The sequence below is a fragment of the Peromyscus eremicus genome, chromosome 4 (assembly GCF_949786415.1).
Source record: "Peromyscus eremicus chromosome 4, PerEre_H2_v1, whole genome shotgun sequence".
Taxonomy (NCBI): Eukaryota; Metazoa; Chordata; class Mammalia; order Rodentia; family Cricetidae; genus Peromyscus; species Peromyscus eremicus.
In genome coordinates, this window is record NC_081419.1 from 23464264 (window position 1) to 23480814 (window position 16551).

Below are 16551 nucleotides of genomic sequence, written 5' to 3' on the forward strand. Positions count from 1 at the left end.
TAATTGACTTCTAATGACTTATCACTATATCCATTGATTAGTGAGTGCACTTGTCAACCCTCATCAGAGAAGCTGCTTCTTGTAGTAGTTGGCAACTACTACACAAGTGGTCAACATGCAGGGAATAAGAAACTATGGCATACTCAGCCCCAAGTGGAACAACCAATTTCCCCAAGGCTCAGAGACAGTTGTGAAAGAGGGGGATGAAAGATTGTGAGGGCCAGAGATAGCAGGTGGAAAGGAAACAGTGTTTTCTGGACACAGCAGGTCAGTTGCACATAGGACCTCACAGCGATTATGACACCATCACAAGACCTGAGTAAGCTCTAGCCAGATGAAAATGTCTTGCCTCTAGCTTGGGAGCTATTGTCAACTGATAGTTGCTGGGAGAGGCACTAGTTTTCATTGAAGGTGTTATCCCTGGTAGGTCCATGATCCAAAGCAGGCCCCACACCCAAGAGTATTTGGGCAGCACAAACTGGATTGGATGGGGGGAGAGAGAGAGAGAGAGAGAGAGAGAGAGAGAGAGAGAGAGAGAGAACATGAAGTTGAATGCATTAGGAAGGTGAGGTGCATCTGGAAGGAGATGGGGGAGCTGATGAATATAATTAAAATACATTGTATGACATTCTCAAAGAATTAATTAAAATATTATTTTTAAAAGGAAGAAAGGTAGATATTGAAACCTTTCCCTGGAATCTAAAACCAAATTGAAAGAAAATATGCCCATAAATTGATTTACACTGTAAAGTTGGACATTGATAGTGCCCCTAAAGGGCATGACAATGACCTGGGCTCGTTTTATGGTAACTTGAAGGGAAAGAGATTGCTTCCAGCTAGTGAGGATTCTAAATATATTCAGAAGAAGTGACTCATTGAGCTTGCCTTTGAAAGACAAATGGGATTTTGATGCAGGCACGGTAGGGGAAAATACTTTATGTTGGTATAAGAAATGGTAAACTATGGCAATTTAATTCCTTAATTGAATTATTTCACAAAGCTATTGATCTCCTTTCTTCTCTCTTGCTCCATGCACTGTTTAGGCTGATTTAGCTATTTTGATCAAGCCTTGCAGGCAGAGTAAGTGTGCTGCAGTCCCAGCTGTGTGCTGCTTCTACAAAACACCTGGGGACAATTCCCATTTGGGACTGCATCATACATGCTTCAGCTGGTTTCTGAAATTGGAAGCCACTGCCCTGACTAGAAAGTCAGTGTAGAAGTGGCTTAGGGAAGACCTGAGCTGCAAGGACATCACTTCATCTGCTGGCCACATGGAGCTTTTCATATCCAGTGTTACACATTCTCAGATTAGGACAGCCTCAGTAGCAGTCAGGACACGATTGGTGAAATAGCATTTCTTCTGTATTTTTAATTGTAAAGAAACTTAGAGCTTATATGATCTTACAGACATGTTCTAAAACTGTTCAAGCAGAGGAGAACAAAAAGGCTTTTCTCTTACTGAGAGAGAAAATTGCCCACTGGTTGTCTTTGTAACTTTAATAAACCATAGGCCATCTCTCACTGACAAGGGTATTTTGATATTCCCTCCTGTGTTTGACCTTTGGCAGTATGGCCAGTGTTACAGACATCTCAGTGCAAAGAGAAAAGGAGGGCAACTTATCTAAGAATTTTAAATGACTGTTACAAGAACATGAGCTCATAGACGTATCAGCCAGCACCAATTGCATACCTAGAAAGCTTAGGACCGCTAAATAGAATGTTTTATGGTTGTCTGAACTGAGTAATTTCTGTTGTTCCATATGTACACAGATGAGAGCAGGTGGATCTCCCTTATCAATTAGGTGAGTTAGTCTATTTTAACCCTCACATACTACTCAGAAAACTTAGTGTCATTTTAGGCACAAACTCAAGAGCCTTGTATGTATTTTCAGTAATATTTCTGCCTCAAAATTTCTGAAGTCAATACAAGACTTCAATATTGAAGGTGTTTCTGGCTCAGCTATACAACTTTAAGAGTTTACATTTCATATTATTCTAGTGTGTCAATCAGAACTAACAACTATAAATTTATGCTCTGGGTTCTTTGTTTGTTACTTTGTTGGGAATTCACTTCAGGTTCTCACACATGGTAGGTAAGTACTCTACCACTGACCTCCTAGCTCTCAAACTTAACCTTTAATTAAGTGTTTACGGTTGTAGAGAGCGATGTTTGATATATGTATACTAGGGAATATTATATCACATAATGAACATATCACCTCCCATACTTTATTCATAGTAAGTAACTTAAATTAATAAAATTAATTTAATTCATAAATTAAAAACTTGCTGGATGGTGGTGACACATACCTTTAATCCCAGCACTCAGGAGGCAGAGGCAGGCAGATCTCTGTGAGTTCAAGGCCAGCCTGGTCTACAAAGCAAGTTCCAGGAAAAGCTCAAAGCCAGAGAAACTCTGTCTTGAAAAACATACAAACAAACAAAAAATTAAAAACTTATTCTCTGCAATATTCATGTACACAGTAGATTATTGAGTACAGTTCCCATGCTGCACAAGAAGCCCAAAGAACTTACATTTCTCCTTTTAGCTTTTGTTTGTTTGTTTTTGCACAGAAGAACAGGCTCAATCCAATAAAAATAAAGCAAACAGACAACAACTAAAAATAGCTGAAGAAAAGATATCACTTCTTCCAGAAAGCTGAGAGCTTACGTTCTGCTCAAAGACTGTATCTGGAGGAGGAAGGAAAGGAAGGTCTAAAGACTTCCTCTTTGGGCTAGCTGAAGGCTATTGCTAGGAGTGACCAGGGAGTGGTGAGTAAAAGAATGTTTGGTAATCTCTAAGTTTGTTTGTTGTACTTCTGTACTGGAGATCAACAGGGTAGAGCCTTGACTAGCACTCTCTGGGCTGGGGATGGCTAGAATTTAGGTGGGGAATCATTTACTTCTTTAAAACGCAAATTTCTGCAGTTTCAAAGGGAGGGAAGTGCATGGAACAATGTGGCCCCAGCTCTCAACACTCAAAATTAGGGCTAGTGGTGTGGATTAGCAATAAAACATTTGTTTAGCATGCACCAGGCCCTGAGTTTGAACCCCAGCAGTGCAAAATGTTTTTTTTTCCTTTAAATGAAACTAACATTGTAACCTTCAGTTCTACAATACTGAATGAATCTTCAGGGAAGAACTCCAGAGCCAACAAGGGAAAGGTAAACTCCCATCTTGTACATGAGATCTGTACTAGTGCCTCCTTGCATGTGTGTCAAGGGAAATGATAGTGAGTGTTGGCAGAGTTGCCACATGTTACTGGGAAAACTGGGCTTCCCTCTGGGGTTCTTAGTCTCACTGATAATAAAATCTAAGAACAGATTCAAAAGGAAGCCTGAAGATAATTTTATTATCTTTTTAAAGAAAATCTACAAGGCAGGCAAGTTGTAAATTTCCACACCTGCTGGAAAAGGGAAAGAGATAAGAGGAAGAGAGAAAGATAGAAAGCCATGCTATTTATTAGGCATGAAGGGCTGCCTGTAATGGACAGAGGTGGGGGAGTGTCAGAGAAAGACTAAGGAAACCCAGAGTACCCCAGAAAGCATTCTTAGATATTGCTATCATCTTAAAGAAGAATCTAGGGAAAGAAATGCACATTATCACAAGGTTAAGTGTTTCTCCTACCTCTTTAACATAGTTTATGGTTGACCTTGCTCTCATGGTGGACATGTCCAACTGAATTGACTTTTAAAGGAAGAGATAATATTATGTCTACACCTGGAGGTGGATTCAGATCTTTACTGTAACATTCCCTGGTCTAAACCAGTAAGTGAATTTTTTCAGGAGATAATCTGAAACTGAGGAAAACATAGGACATGTTTTTACCACAATGATCTAGAGATCTAATTTTCAATCTGTTCACCAGTGGGGATTTGTGTCTCAATTGGAGGCATTAATTTATCTAACTAAAATTTGACCAGCTCCCTTAGACACCTGGTAACCACCATTCTACTCTCCACTTCTGTGAGATACATGTCTTTTAAAAAGTTTATGTCTAATTACAGAAGCATTTGAGGACACTTAATAAACTATTAACTTTTTTCAAACCACCCATTCAGCTGTATTCTTGAAAACAACAACAATAGAAGAGAAGTGTAAAAGGCCCCATTTAAATTGTTTGCTTTCTTTAATATTGTTTACTTTCAATGTGAAATATGTGTTAAGCATTAATTAGATAAGCACCAGATCTAAGGCTGATTCACTGTAGTGTGAACTCAACAACAACATGAACTTATGGATATAAAGTATGGGAGTGAGCAAAAAGATGAAAATAGTTTCAATTAAAACACTATTCATGAATTATTGAGTATCTATGCAAAATGAATACAGAATAATTTTATCACTATGGAGGGAGTATTGAGCCCTCACACAGACTCCTGCTCAATCAGACCTGGAAGAATGGAAAGGCAATAGTAGATCTAACAATCTTAGCCTGGCAAAGGCATCTTAAGTCTCTGCTTAGTATTTTAATCTTATGATCCTGTTCTTGAGGTCAGGACAGTCATCCCTGCTGGGCTTCACTATGACAACTGCAAAGTATACCATCATGTGGACTTATTATAGATTTAATAACTAGAAAATCTGGAGATGACAGGTAAAAATAGGGATAAAGGAAGAAAAAAGAGGAAAGTAGTTTTCATTGTATTATTAACATAAATTTTGTAAGAAAAAAAATCCAATGATCAATATTACTTTAAATGAAGCTGTGTTCTCTGGTTATCATTTTCTTAAGATTTGGCCATTAACCACAATAAATTCTGTATCTTACATAATTTTTAATAGCTATAAAAATCAATTAAATTGATAAGAAGCCTTATAAATGGATAATAGTTTTCTCTCCCTCAATAAACCTCACCTTAGGCTCTCTCAGAAAACTATTTTAATTATGAAGCTTGACTTTGTGTTTTATCACTTTGGTCAGCATAATGCATATTTCAGAGCTTGTGTTTCTCTCGAATAAAGTGAACATTTTCCTCTACAGTACATTTAAAAAAACACTGTGCAATAAATGTATTTAGACTTTTAAAAAGCCATTTTGAACCAGAAGTTTCAGAGAAGTGGTATATCATTCAGGGTAGATGTAAAGTTTTCAAGTTATACTACCTAGGCTACAACTATTAGGCTCACATTTTATTTGCTGTATGGCTTTTGGTTATTTCAATAACTGCAACATGATTTTAATAGGTGAATCTCACCTCATAGAACTGTATGTGGCAAAACTGATGCAATGTGCCTGACACATAACTAGCACAGTAACTCTTAATTGCATTCATTATTGGTGTCTACTACTAGGAGACAACAGAGCATAGTTGTTAAGAGTAGTAGCAGATGAAGGCACATACTGACAGCAGTGTGCAAGATGTTCAGCCTCTTAAAAGCCTTGAAAGGTCTTCCATCATTTTTTCCATTCCATTGATAAGAAGAAGGAACTGACTACGTTTTGATCCATAGGGACTGAATTAAAATGGAGTAACTATAGACCCTCAACTAAATAGCAGCTGTATTGGTTTAGAACTATCTATCTTTGCCACAAGAAAAGCAATGTCAGTTATTGCAGCTCTGTGTGTATATGGTTTGTTTGTTTTAATAATGAGTAGTTAAGCGTCATGCTTTATTTGGAAGGTATACATCTGAGACATACAGAAGTGACAAACAAAAGTGACATGAAAATATAGGAAGTGTTACAGTGGACTCACTGCATGCTGACTGACATTGCACAGTCCAAGAAGGCAGGAAGCTCACTGGACAGGTATGCTGGGCAGAGAGACATCCTGAAGAACACAGGAAGAAACTCAAGGGACAGAGGACATAGGGGAAGGACCAATAGTTTTCTGTCCTATTTCTTCTGTGTTTCCTGCTTCTCCTTGGTTTAAATTTATCAGCCAGAGCCTTTACATGCTTGTCCCAGTAAGATTCTGTCCCCATCCTTAATGGCTCCTCAGAAAACCTGGTTCCAGTCCTTGTAGAAACGGCAATTTATCTGCACTGGAAGTAAAAGAAGGAATTTAGAACCCACCGACACTCTGGCCATGTGGAGGGAAGAACTGAAATCCTAGGAAGGTATTCTGAGATGAAAGGCCATATAGCTCAGTTAGGATTGATCACCTATGATAGCCAATGGAGTGAATGGAAGTCTAAAAAACAACTTTGGGAGAATTCCGTTAGCTTAATATAATATAATATAATATAATATAATATAATATAATATAATATATGTAATATAAATGTGAGAATCAGCATACAGTACAAGTAATCTATGGAGAAGCTGTTAGAATTATTCTAGAAAGATCTTTTTCTAACATATGATGGTTTTTATTTACAACTTTATTGGAAAAAAGGGGAGAAGTTTAAACAGCCCTTTAATATAGGGCATTGTAGCTGATTCTGTTAGGTTGAACAAGTTCATTCTCAGTGTCTACCTAATTGTCCAGATGTACAATACTGAACCTGCATATGCAGTTTCCTTTATCAAGTACAGTGCTCACCTTTCATGCAGTTTTTAAAACACATGAATACAAAGGAAAGGAAACCACTCATTAAAAACTGCATCAAATGGAAAGTATTTTAAGTATGAATTTGTTGTTCCTGGAAATAACATATGCCCATTGAAAACCAAAAGCTGGAGAAGCAGTTACACTTCCTATGGGAGTGGACAGTTACAACAACAATCATCTTCTGTAATGACCATTTTCAATTTGTTATCAACTACTCTAAACTTACTAGGGGATGTAGTCAAAGTCCAAAGAGAAGACATATGGAGAGTATTCCTTTTTTGGAGGACAATATCCCTCCAGAATCATCATGGGGAAAAAAACATCCTGTTGATTCTACGTGGCAGAAAACAATTAACATAGTCAATTTCAATTCATGTTGGTCATGTTGAGCTGACCTGATTTTCTTCATTGACTTGTTTGGTGTCATTCTTCTAGATCAAGTGTGTGTTTGAATTTCATCCTAAGTTGGTCAATGATGATGATAAGGAAGCTGATCATAACCATTACATTCAGGGTGGTGATGAGATTGATGATTCTACAGGTGTAAATGACATAGATGTAAGCCTGTACATCCCAAGAGATGTGAAAAGGACAGGTAACACTGTAACCAGTCTTGAAAGATTCAACACATGTGCTTCAGATAAAGATGAGAACAAATTAAGAGAAGCTTCTGGAGGTCAGGCTGAAAATGGTGAAAGAAGTGATTTGGACGAGGACAATGGAGTGGGCTGGGGGACAAGAAAATGGATCTGTAGATGCTGCTTCTGTTGATGAAAATCTGTTCACTGGGAAAGATCTGGATGAGCTAGAAAAAGAATTAAACTCTAGAGAGATTTTGGTTAAGAAATAAGTCCAAGAGAGGTCTATTATTTATTTAAAAGGAGAAAACATTCTTTCTACTAAAAAGTAATAAAACACAAATTTTAGCACTATAATTACTAATGAAGGTTTACTTCTCTGAAAAGCCAGTTTGATTTGTCCTATAACATACTGAGAAATTTCACTGTAATAGCAATTTCAGTTATTATTAACATCATTTATATTCATATACAGAAAACCCACATGTTATAATCAGTCTCCCCTTCTGGGTTGACAGAGGCCATACTTTAGATATTAAGAAGATCAGGTATCAGTTCTGCACTATTTTCTAAATCGTTTTACTCAGATGAGAATTGATAAGTGAGTTTTGTCCTCCTCCATGAATGATTTCCCAGAATCAAAACAAGTTATGTGGTTAAACTTAATTCCTCTAAACCTATTTTGTGTTCTGTGTTTCAAAATTGTGAGGAGAATCTCAGCTGATATTCCAAAAACAGCAATTAATCCAAAATAAAAAATGGTAGCTAATAACCTACTTCAGAAAGTCTGAGCTTTATCTTGTTTAAAAACACATCTAGGACTTAGGCAGAGCGGAGGAGAAGCCCAGTGATTTGTTACATATGTGCCTAATGTCCATCATGGAAAACACCATAAAGCAAAAGACTGTCCACACTGAGACTCTTTCTAATACATGTTGAAAACTATGTGCCCCAAATAGCTCGTAAAATAGAAAACTAAACCCAAAGGCTTAATCTAACACAAAGAAAAACATACTATGTAGAGAATACTGTCAGTGATTATTGAGAAACCATGAAGATGGACTACAAGAATAATAAAAACATAAAGTGGCTAAGGCACAGGATCAATTTTTAATGACTTCACATTTTTCCAACTGAGGGGCTTGCATGCTTTCCTGTCCAGAGGCAGTAACTCTTCAATAGAGCTATCAAAATAGTTTTTAAAATCAGTCATTTCTATTTTAAATTTATCCCCACAGAAGGTATGACATCCACATCCCCAGATTTAAATCCATATTTGATCAATTTATAAACATTATAAATTGGTATAAATTTTTAAAAAAACCCTTTGTTTTTATAACAGAATATTCTCTCATCCATGGACTTCATGTAGTTCATTAGCTGTGTTTTGCTTGTGTTTCAATGCTGTAGGATCAGAAATACATTTTGTATTAAAGGATTCTTTAATTTCAGGCTTCTTGAGTAAAATCTTGTTCTCTTCCAAATACATTTTACGACTTTTTCTGAACTGTGTATTCTGATGTTTAAGACCTGAATACTAAGGCTTTCTTTTCTGATGCTCTCTAGTGCCCAACATTGTTCTTCCAGCCTGGGTCTTTTCTTAATTGGGGGAAAATAAAGTACAGGTTAGAACAATTGTTCACACGATCCTCCATCTCTTTACTTTAGTGTTCTTGTCATGAAGCATGTATCTTTGATCCTATAATATTACTCAAATAACCAGTTTTCTGTTTTATTTCTAAATTTACCACATTACTAATCTAATAGCTTTTTTGTTTGTTTGTTTTGTTTTATAACATGATGCAAAACTAGACATACCTAGGAAGAAGGAACCTAACTTGAGAAATTGTCTCCAACAGACTGGGCTGTGAGCATGTCTGTGGGAGGCGCAGTCCATGGGGAGTGGTAGCTCACTGGGCAGATGGACCTCGGCTATATAAGAAAGATACTAGAACAAACTGAGGGAAGCAAGCCAGTGTCGCACTGTGACCTCTGCCTCAGATCTTGCCTCCAGGTTCCTGCCTTGACTTCCCTAGATGATGGATTGTAACTTTGGTCTGTGTTTTATCACAGCAACAGAAAGTGAACTAGAATGTTCTGCATGTTTTATTTTTTGCTCTGACTTGGTGTATGATAGCCTTTACTGAGGTCCTGCCTGTTTATGCTTTCATAAACGATTTTTCTAGATGAGCTCTTTATTTATAATCATTAAGGCATGGGACAGAATCTGGATATTTTCTATTATAACTCTCCATCTAGTTCATAAATGATTTAAGTAGTTCAAATGTTGTGAAAACATGTTGCATTTTGAAAACTCCCATGGGTGTAGGTAGCATGGCTGATGTGCAGAGAAAAGGAAAGCAAACAGATCTGAAAAGGGCTGTCAGTTAGGAAGTTGAGCCTATAGATAGAACTTATTGAGGGATTTGGCCATTATCTTAAAGACATAAGATTCCATAGATGAAATAATGTGAAGTCTGAAGGGGCAGAAAAGCCAAAATGTAGGAAATGAGTAGAAGAGGGTTTTTTGTTTGTTTGTTTGATTGATTGATTGATTGGCCACAAAAGAAAGAGCTAGAAGAATTCAGGTAAAAGAAAACAAAAGAGTTCAAAGGGTTATCATCCCAAGATGGAAAGAGCAAAGCTAGTTTGGGAATTTTTGAATCTTTTGATTATCAGTGATGAGGGAGATGGTAGAAGAAGTCAAGACAATTTCATGTAGACTGGTAAATAGGTAATTAAACACAATTAGCAATAGAGAGAAAAGAGCCTGAGATTCCTACAGTATATTCTAATATTAGTAGTCTTAAAAATACATTTCTGGACCATTGTTGGAAGCTGGAGGGGGCAAGGCAGAGGAATTGATTGAGGAGTCAACATATTACAAATGATGGGACCAGATTAGAGGAGAGATTAAAATCCAAGTATGCTGTTGAGTGAGAAAAAGTGAGAGATGAAGAGAGTAAGCCAGAGATTAGTTAGATATTAACCATGGACTATTTAGAAACTGGAGAGAAAGAGAAGTAGGTGAAAGAAACAAGGAGTCACATAAAAAAAGACAAAATAGTAGGAGCAAGCATACTTCTACCACTGAGGAACAAGAGCGTTTCTTGGAAAATGGCAGCAGAACTGAGTAGTGTAAGTTCTAACGGTCCAAGGAGCAGACACTAGGTGTCAGGTGCTTTATGTCAACCTTAATAGTTAAAACATTTTACACTAACCAAAAAAAGCGTGTAAAAGCAAAGCTATAGGGGGTTAAAGGAGCATGGGACATGAGCCACAGGAAACCATGAATTCAGGAACCTGGTGGTTCTGGAAGTAATAGAATAATAATAAAGGCGGCTGAGAGTGAAGTTTTTGAGTTGATAACTTTAAAAAACATTCTTCCATTGTCTTTCATGACTGAAGCTGTAGAAGGATAGATTCTATCAGAGAGTGAGGAAACGGAAGAGTGAAGGGATAAAGCAGGGTTTGAATTCTCTGGATGGAACCAGGAGTTGTGGGGAATACACCATGGTAGATGTGTCTCTTGCTCTAAAGGTCAAGCAGGCCACAGGCTGAGTCATCGGTGTCCTGCAGGACACCTGTATTCCCGGGAACTTCTGACTTACATACAGGCCAGTCTCATGACAAGGAATAGGGCTATAGGTAGGTAGAAACAGATCACAGAGCCGGAGCTAGAATTCTGTGGATAGACAAGGAATAAGAAAATGTCAGCTCTTACAAGGAACCAATAGAAAACAGGAATTGGGTACACTGCTTTGAAGCAGTGGGCTGGGAGGAAGAAAGAATGGCTACACACGGGAGGCTGTGTACTGTGTTGTCAAGAGCATGCTGCATGCAACTGGATAAAAGTGAATTCATATCTCAGCGTAGGCACTTGCTAAGTGTGTGGCCTTGGGTGAGGTACTTGGCCACTTGCTGCTTGAGTTTCTTCACGTGTGTGTTGAAGTAACTGATACTAGCTTCACAAAAATATTGTAAAGAATGCAGAAAAATTTAGTGCAAAACTTTAATTTGTTCTTGGGAAGGATGGGAATTAGGGGACCTGTGTGTTAGCTCCACAACCTTTGGGCAGTAGGAACAAGCCATGTTGTGGAGCAGAGTTGGAAAGGATAAACACTTTGTAGGTTACCTGTCTCAAGAAAAAAAAGAAAATGATAAGTAGGCACAGAAAAATATTGCTAAGCAGAGTCAGCAGCACATGGAGAAGGGCAAGCACTATCTGTGATACTGCTCTCCTGAGGAGTCCACAAGATTATTTTTCCAGATTTCTGGACTGATAGATAATGAACAGAGGACTGGTGGGAAACAGGGTGTTTGATGGGGTAGTTAAAGTGACTATTGAATCAGGAATGAGGGCTTACACATGGAAAGACATGAAACCAAAAAGGTCTTAGAAGACTGGAAGACTATGCTAAGACTATTTCAAGAATACCAGAAAGTATGTCAGGAGCAGCCGGGCGGTGGTGGCGCACGCCTTTAATCCCAGCACTCCGGAGGCAGAGCCAGGCGGATCTCTGTGAGTTCGAGGCCAGCCTGGTCTACTGAGCGAGATCCAGGAAAGGCGCAAAGCTACACAGAGAAACCCTGTCTCGTAAAAACCAAAAAAAAAAAAAAAAAAAAAAAAAAAAAAGAATGTCAGGAGCAGGAAGGAATTGTGCAGAACTCAGAGTCGAGTCTATAGATGAGAAGCACAGTGAAGTCATGGACTGGAGAAGAGATGGAAAAGTGAGAACATGAGGAGTCTGGACACAAAGAGGGCGTGATCAAGAAAGGTATGTTGGCATGAGGAGCAAAGGGAGGTGATTGGGAGTGACAGAAATTTGGATTGGGATAATCATGAACCAGATGACACAGTCATGGGGTTTAGCGCGTGATGCTGATGGCATTTAGAGACTAGCATTGCTAAATGATGTAAAGAATATAAAAGCCTGCATTGATCTTTACCCATTGTGGTCCTCTATTTCAACATCAGTCTTCAAAGGCTCCTAATGTGGACATTTCTGTCTCTGTCTCTGCCTCTGCTCTCACTCCGTGTGTGTGTGTGTGTGTGTGTGTGTGTGTGTGTGTGTGTGTGTGTGTGTGTGTGTATGTGTGTGTGTTACTGGGGATTGAACTCAGTGCCTTGTATATGCTAGTGACCCAGTGATCCATATGTTCAGCCCCAGCTATAAAATTCTTAAAAAGGAACAGTCAATACTTTCCATAACCCTGGAGTTACGTAACTCACGAACTGATACTGAGGCTGTACAAGGAACGGTTTAGAATGATGCCATGAAATTCATTCTCAGTTTTCATGAATCCATTAAACTATTATAATCATGTTCCCAGATCACAAATGACTGCTTAACTCTTAAAAACTTTAGAAATCTGAATTTATGTAAAACAAAATTTTAAGATACTCAAGACTTCCTTCCAAAGCAGAAAAGTTAGTTGCGTGTTGATATTTTTCTTCATTCAGAATTCAGTAAATATTCACTGAACAGCAAGTGCATGCCAGGCATTGTTCCATACACTGGGAAAAACAGTGAAGGAGAAGGAAAACAAGCCCCACGTTGAGGGAGCTCAGTTCTAAGGGAGAAACACAGATAAAAATAATGCATGTTACTTCCAGGTGGAAGTGAAGTGAAGTGAGAATTAGGATAGAAGTCTCCAGGGGTGCTGGGAGACAGCCGCTTTCCATTGGGTTCAAAAACCACTGGGGACAAGATGCCTTTAGCAGGGAGCTGATGTAAAAGAGCCAGCTCTCTGAAGATCTGGAGGCAGTGTAGGTAGTATAAATAAAGATGATGAAGGGATGAATAATCTCCAGCAAGACCAATTTAGTAGAGGGGCTGAAAACAAAATCAATGCCTATCCTGCATGAGTGAGGCACAGCTCACTCCCCAAATTCTAATGTATTTTATCATGAGTATCACCCCAGTGATAATTCCACTTTCAAGGACTACATGGTGGTTAACAACAGACTTTGGGAGTTACACGTACATCTGTAACTGGAAGCTTTTCTGTGTCCTACCTGGCCCCGCAGCGGCTTATAAAATAATAATTCAGAGGCTTAATATTAACTACAGACTATTTGGACAACGGCTCAGGCTTATTGTTATCTAGCTGTTACATCTTAAATTAATCTATTTCTATTAATCTATGTATCGCCACATGTCTCATGGCTTTACCTGTGTTCTATTAAATCTTGCTCCCCCTGCGGTTCCTAGTGTCTTCCCTGACTCTGCCTTTCTTCTCCCTTGTATTTGTTTGGATTTCCTGCCTGGCTATAACCTGTCTTGTCATAGGCCAAAACAGCTTCTTTATTAACCAATGGTAGCAACACATATTCACAGCATACAGAAAGACCATCCCACAGCGTACATCTCTGTGGTAGAGTACTTGCCTATGCATGAGCAAAGCTCCATGTTTGATCTCTGGCACTGCACAAAGAAGATAGTGAGTCTAGTTGCATTTCAATTCTGACCTTTGGTGCCAGAGAGATGGCTTAGCAGTTAAGTGCATTTGCTGATATTCCAAAGGACCAGAGTTCAAGTCCCTCCTAAGGTGGCTCAGAACCGTCTATAACTCTAGTTCTAGGGGATCTGATACTCTCTTTTGCCACAGGAGTGCAAGTGGGGCAGAAGCATACATGCAGGCAAAAAACTCAAACACATAAAATAAAATGAAATAGTTTAAAATAAATAAGTTAATTCAGACCCCTTTAAGTTGTTTGCCTTGGTAAACTTCCACGCACCAGAATCATTCTGACATACCTTATAACCTATAACACAGTAGTATTAATGATAACTGCCTCATACTATTATAAGGATTAAAAGATAGCTTAGTCATAGGGAGATGCTAGTTAAAGAAATGCTTAATATATGCAAAGTGCTTCTTATAAAATGTAATTCTATTACCACCTCTCCCACCCCATTGCATTATTTGGGGGAAATAAAACCCTTTAGTTTTATTCCCTTAATTATTGTTGTTGGTTCTGAGTATGATATAATGTAACCAATTCTACAGAAAGCAACTTGTTGGTTTTTCTTCACGAGATCTAGAGTAGTGACAGCCTGGGTGTTGATGTGATGTGAACCTGCAGTAGTTTTAAGGGGCATGGCTGATTTTAAAGGGTTTCCTGCAGAGCTCCTGCTGAATATAAGTGAAAGACACACAGTGGACTGCTACCCAATCAGATGAATTTTTCCCCCCCGCAGAAAAATTATGCTCATGTGGGTGCACACACACAGACACACAGACATACAGACACACAGACACACACACACAAGTTCACACACTTACTTTAGTTGCTGAGATGCAAACATCTCCTATTTTACCATAGGAGTAAAAAAACATACAAAATCTTCTGCTTACTCCTAAGTTAGATTTTTTTAAATCCAATAAAATTGGAAATAGTGGTTATGAGGCAACAAGTATGAACAGAAAATATCTTTTAACATTTTTACATTTCTAATTTCAAGCTTTGACTTAAAGTTCTTGACATTGAAAGTTGCCTAGAATATCTCTATACTAAATGTACAGGACGTTCTGTAGGAAAAAAATGAGGAAATTATTGAATTTCTTATTAAAGAAACTGAGAGTAGCCTAAAGCACATGAAAATTGTTGAAAAGTATTTCTATACAGTACCTCCTTGGAAAATAGTAAAGAAATGTCCAAAAAAAGGCTTTATGTAACACTTGAAGTAGTGTGAATTTAAACTTATGTAGATGTTATTTACTACGAGTCAAGTGAAACTATTAGGCAACTGTGGTTAATGTTCATTATTAGCTGATTATTAGAAATTTCTGAAATGAAATGACTTTCATTTATCATGTATTTGTATAAAAGAAAGCAAATACTATGATCTGTTTATTAAGTAAATTAACTTTATTACATAAAATTTACATATGTACTCCTAAAGTCTAAAACATGGATCTTTTTCTTCTTATTATTATTATAAGACAATGTCTCACTATGTAGACCAGACTGGCCTTTGATTCACAGAGATCAGCCTGCTTCTGCCTTGTGAGTGCTGGCATTAAAGATATGTGCTACCATGTCCAACTAAAAATGTGACTTTCTAAAAAGAACATTGCTGACATGTTTTGGATGTGCTTTTTAAATTTGTTAACATGCAAAATACAAACATTTGAGGAGAGTTTGAGATTAAACCAAATCCATTTGCTCTGATTTCAAGATGATGTAGCTAGGTTCTAAGTAACTTCACTGATGCCACAAAAGTAAAACTAGAACGTCTTCCATTACATTATGATTTTTCTTTTAACTGTAGGTCTAAAAAGTATATGACTTAATTTTTTTTCTTGTCCATCACTGACTAACAATATTATACAGGATGGAAAAGGAGATCTTCAAGTTTCTTTAACATTATGCCAAATCATTGATATAAGTATTGATCCTTTTATTGTCTGTAATGAAATGTGTTTTTCACATAGAAACTATGCTTCTAATTTTAGAGTACTAAAATTATAAAACCCCAAGTAAAAGTCCCGCGGATTAGGTTTCCCCCGGGAAGCACAAAAGAGAGGCTTTATGTCTTACATGTGTATAACCTCTAACTCAATGAACCCATTTTCTCTGACATGCTTCTCTGATGCTCTGTGATCTTTATTCTTGTTTTATTTTTGTTTACAGAAAGCCAGGCACAAAGCAGAAAGTGTGGATTTGTGTGGTGCACAGATAGAATGGGCCAAGGAAAAATCAAGCAGAAAGAGTGTCTTTCAGGTAGGAATGCCACATGTACTCAATTTATTCCTGTTTCCTCTGAACCGGAGCTCTCTTGGGTAATCAGAATAAGAATACCTTCCTGGGATGTTTTCATGTGCATGAACTACTTATCTGAAGGTCATTATGAAAGACTGACTCTGACTCCTCTTCCTTTGGAACCATGGGTTTATTTTGTGTTTTCCCCTGATGATTGGTTACTATCTAAACAAACAAACAAACAAAAAATAGATGCTCTGTGTCGATTATTTTACAACAATGTCATTGAATTTTGCGATGTATTTGATAGCTGTTTGGGGTACCAACCTAGAATGCTTTGCTTAAATAAATGTGACATGGCACTTTCAAACACACACAAATTAAGATTCACTAATTATAAGCTATTCTCATTCATTGCCCTTCCTGCCTTCCAGTCATTGAAAACATTTACCAGTGGAAGTAAGGAACAAGGGAAAGCAGAGCAGCCTGGTAGGGATGGCAAAGAGATATGAAAGGGAAGTGGGAGAGAAATCAGAGTGCATTACATACAAGTAAGAAGTTGTCAAGGCACAATTTAATTAATAATAAAATTCAAATCAGATTCTTTAATATTGAATATTTTCACTTTGGGAAGAAAAATTGCTATGATTGATTAACAGTCATAATCATATTCCACTGAGTGTAAAATAAACCACAAAATGGAATGACTGGAAATCAGAAACTTTGGTATTTCATATGGGATGTTACCACTTGGCAATCATTATTT

The 16551-nt window shown here is 37.7% G+C and overlaps 1 long non-coding RNA gene across 1 annotated transcript in view; it reads left to right on the forward strand.

Annotated features, from left to right (window-relative positions):
* The window catches only part of LOC131908053 (uncharacterized), a 41563-nt gene extending 25757 nt beyond the window's left edge, over positions 1 to 15806 (forward strand). Inside the window, exon 3 of the long non-coding RNA XR_009378529.1 lies at positions 15717 to 15806. This is a non-coding gene — a long non-coding RNA (uncharacterized LOC131908053). The remainder of the gene's footprint in view (positions 1 to 15716) is intronic.
* Positions 15807 to 16551: the final 745 nt, after the last annotated feature.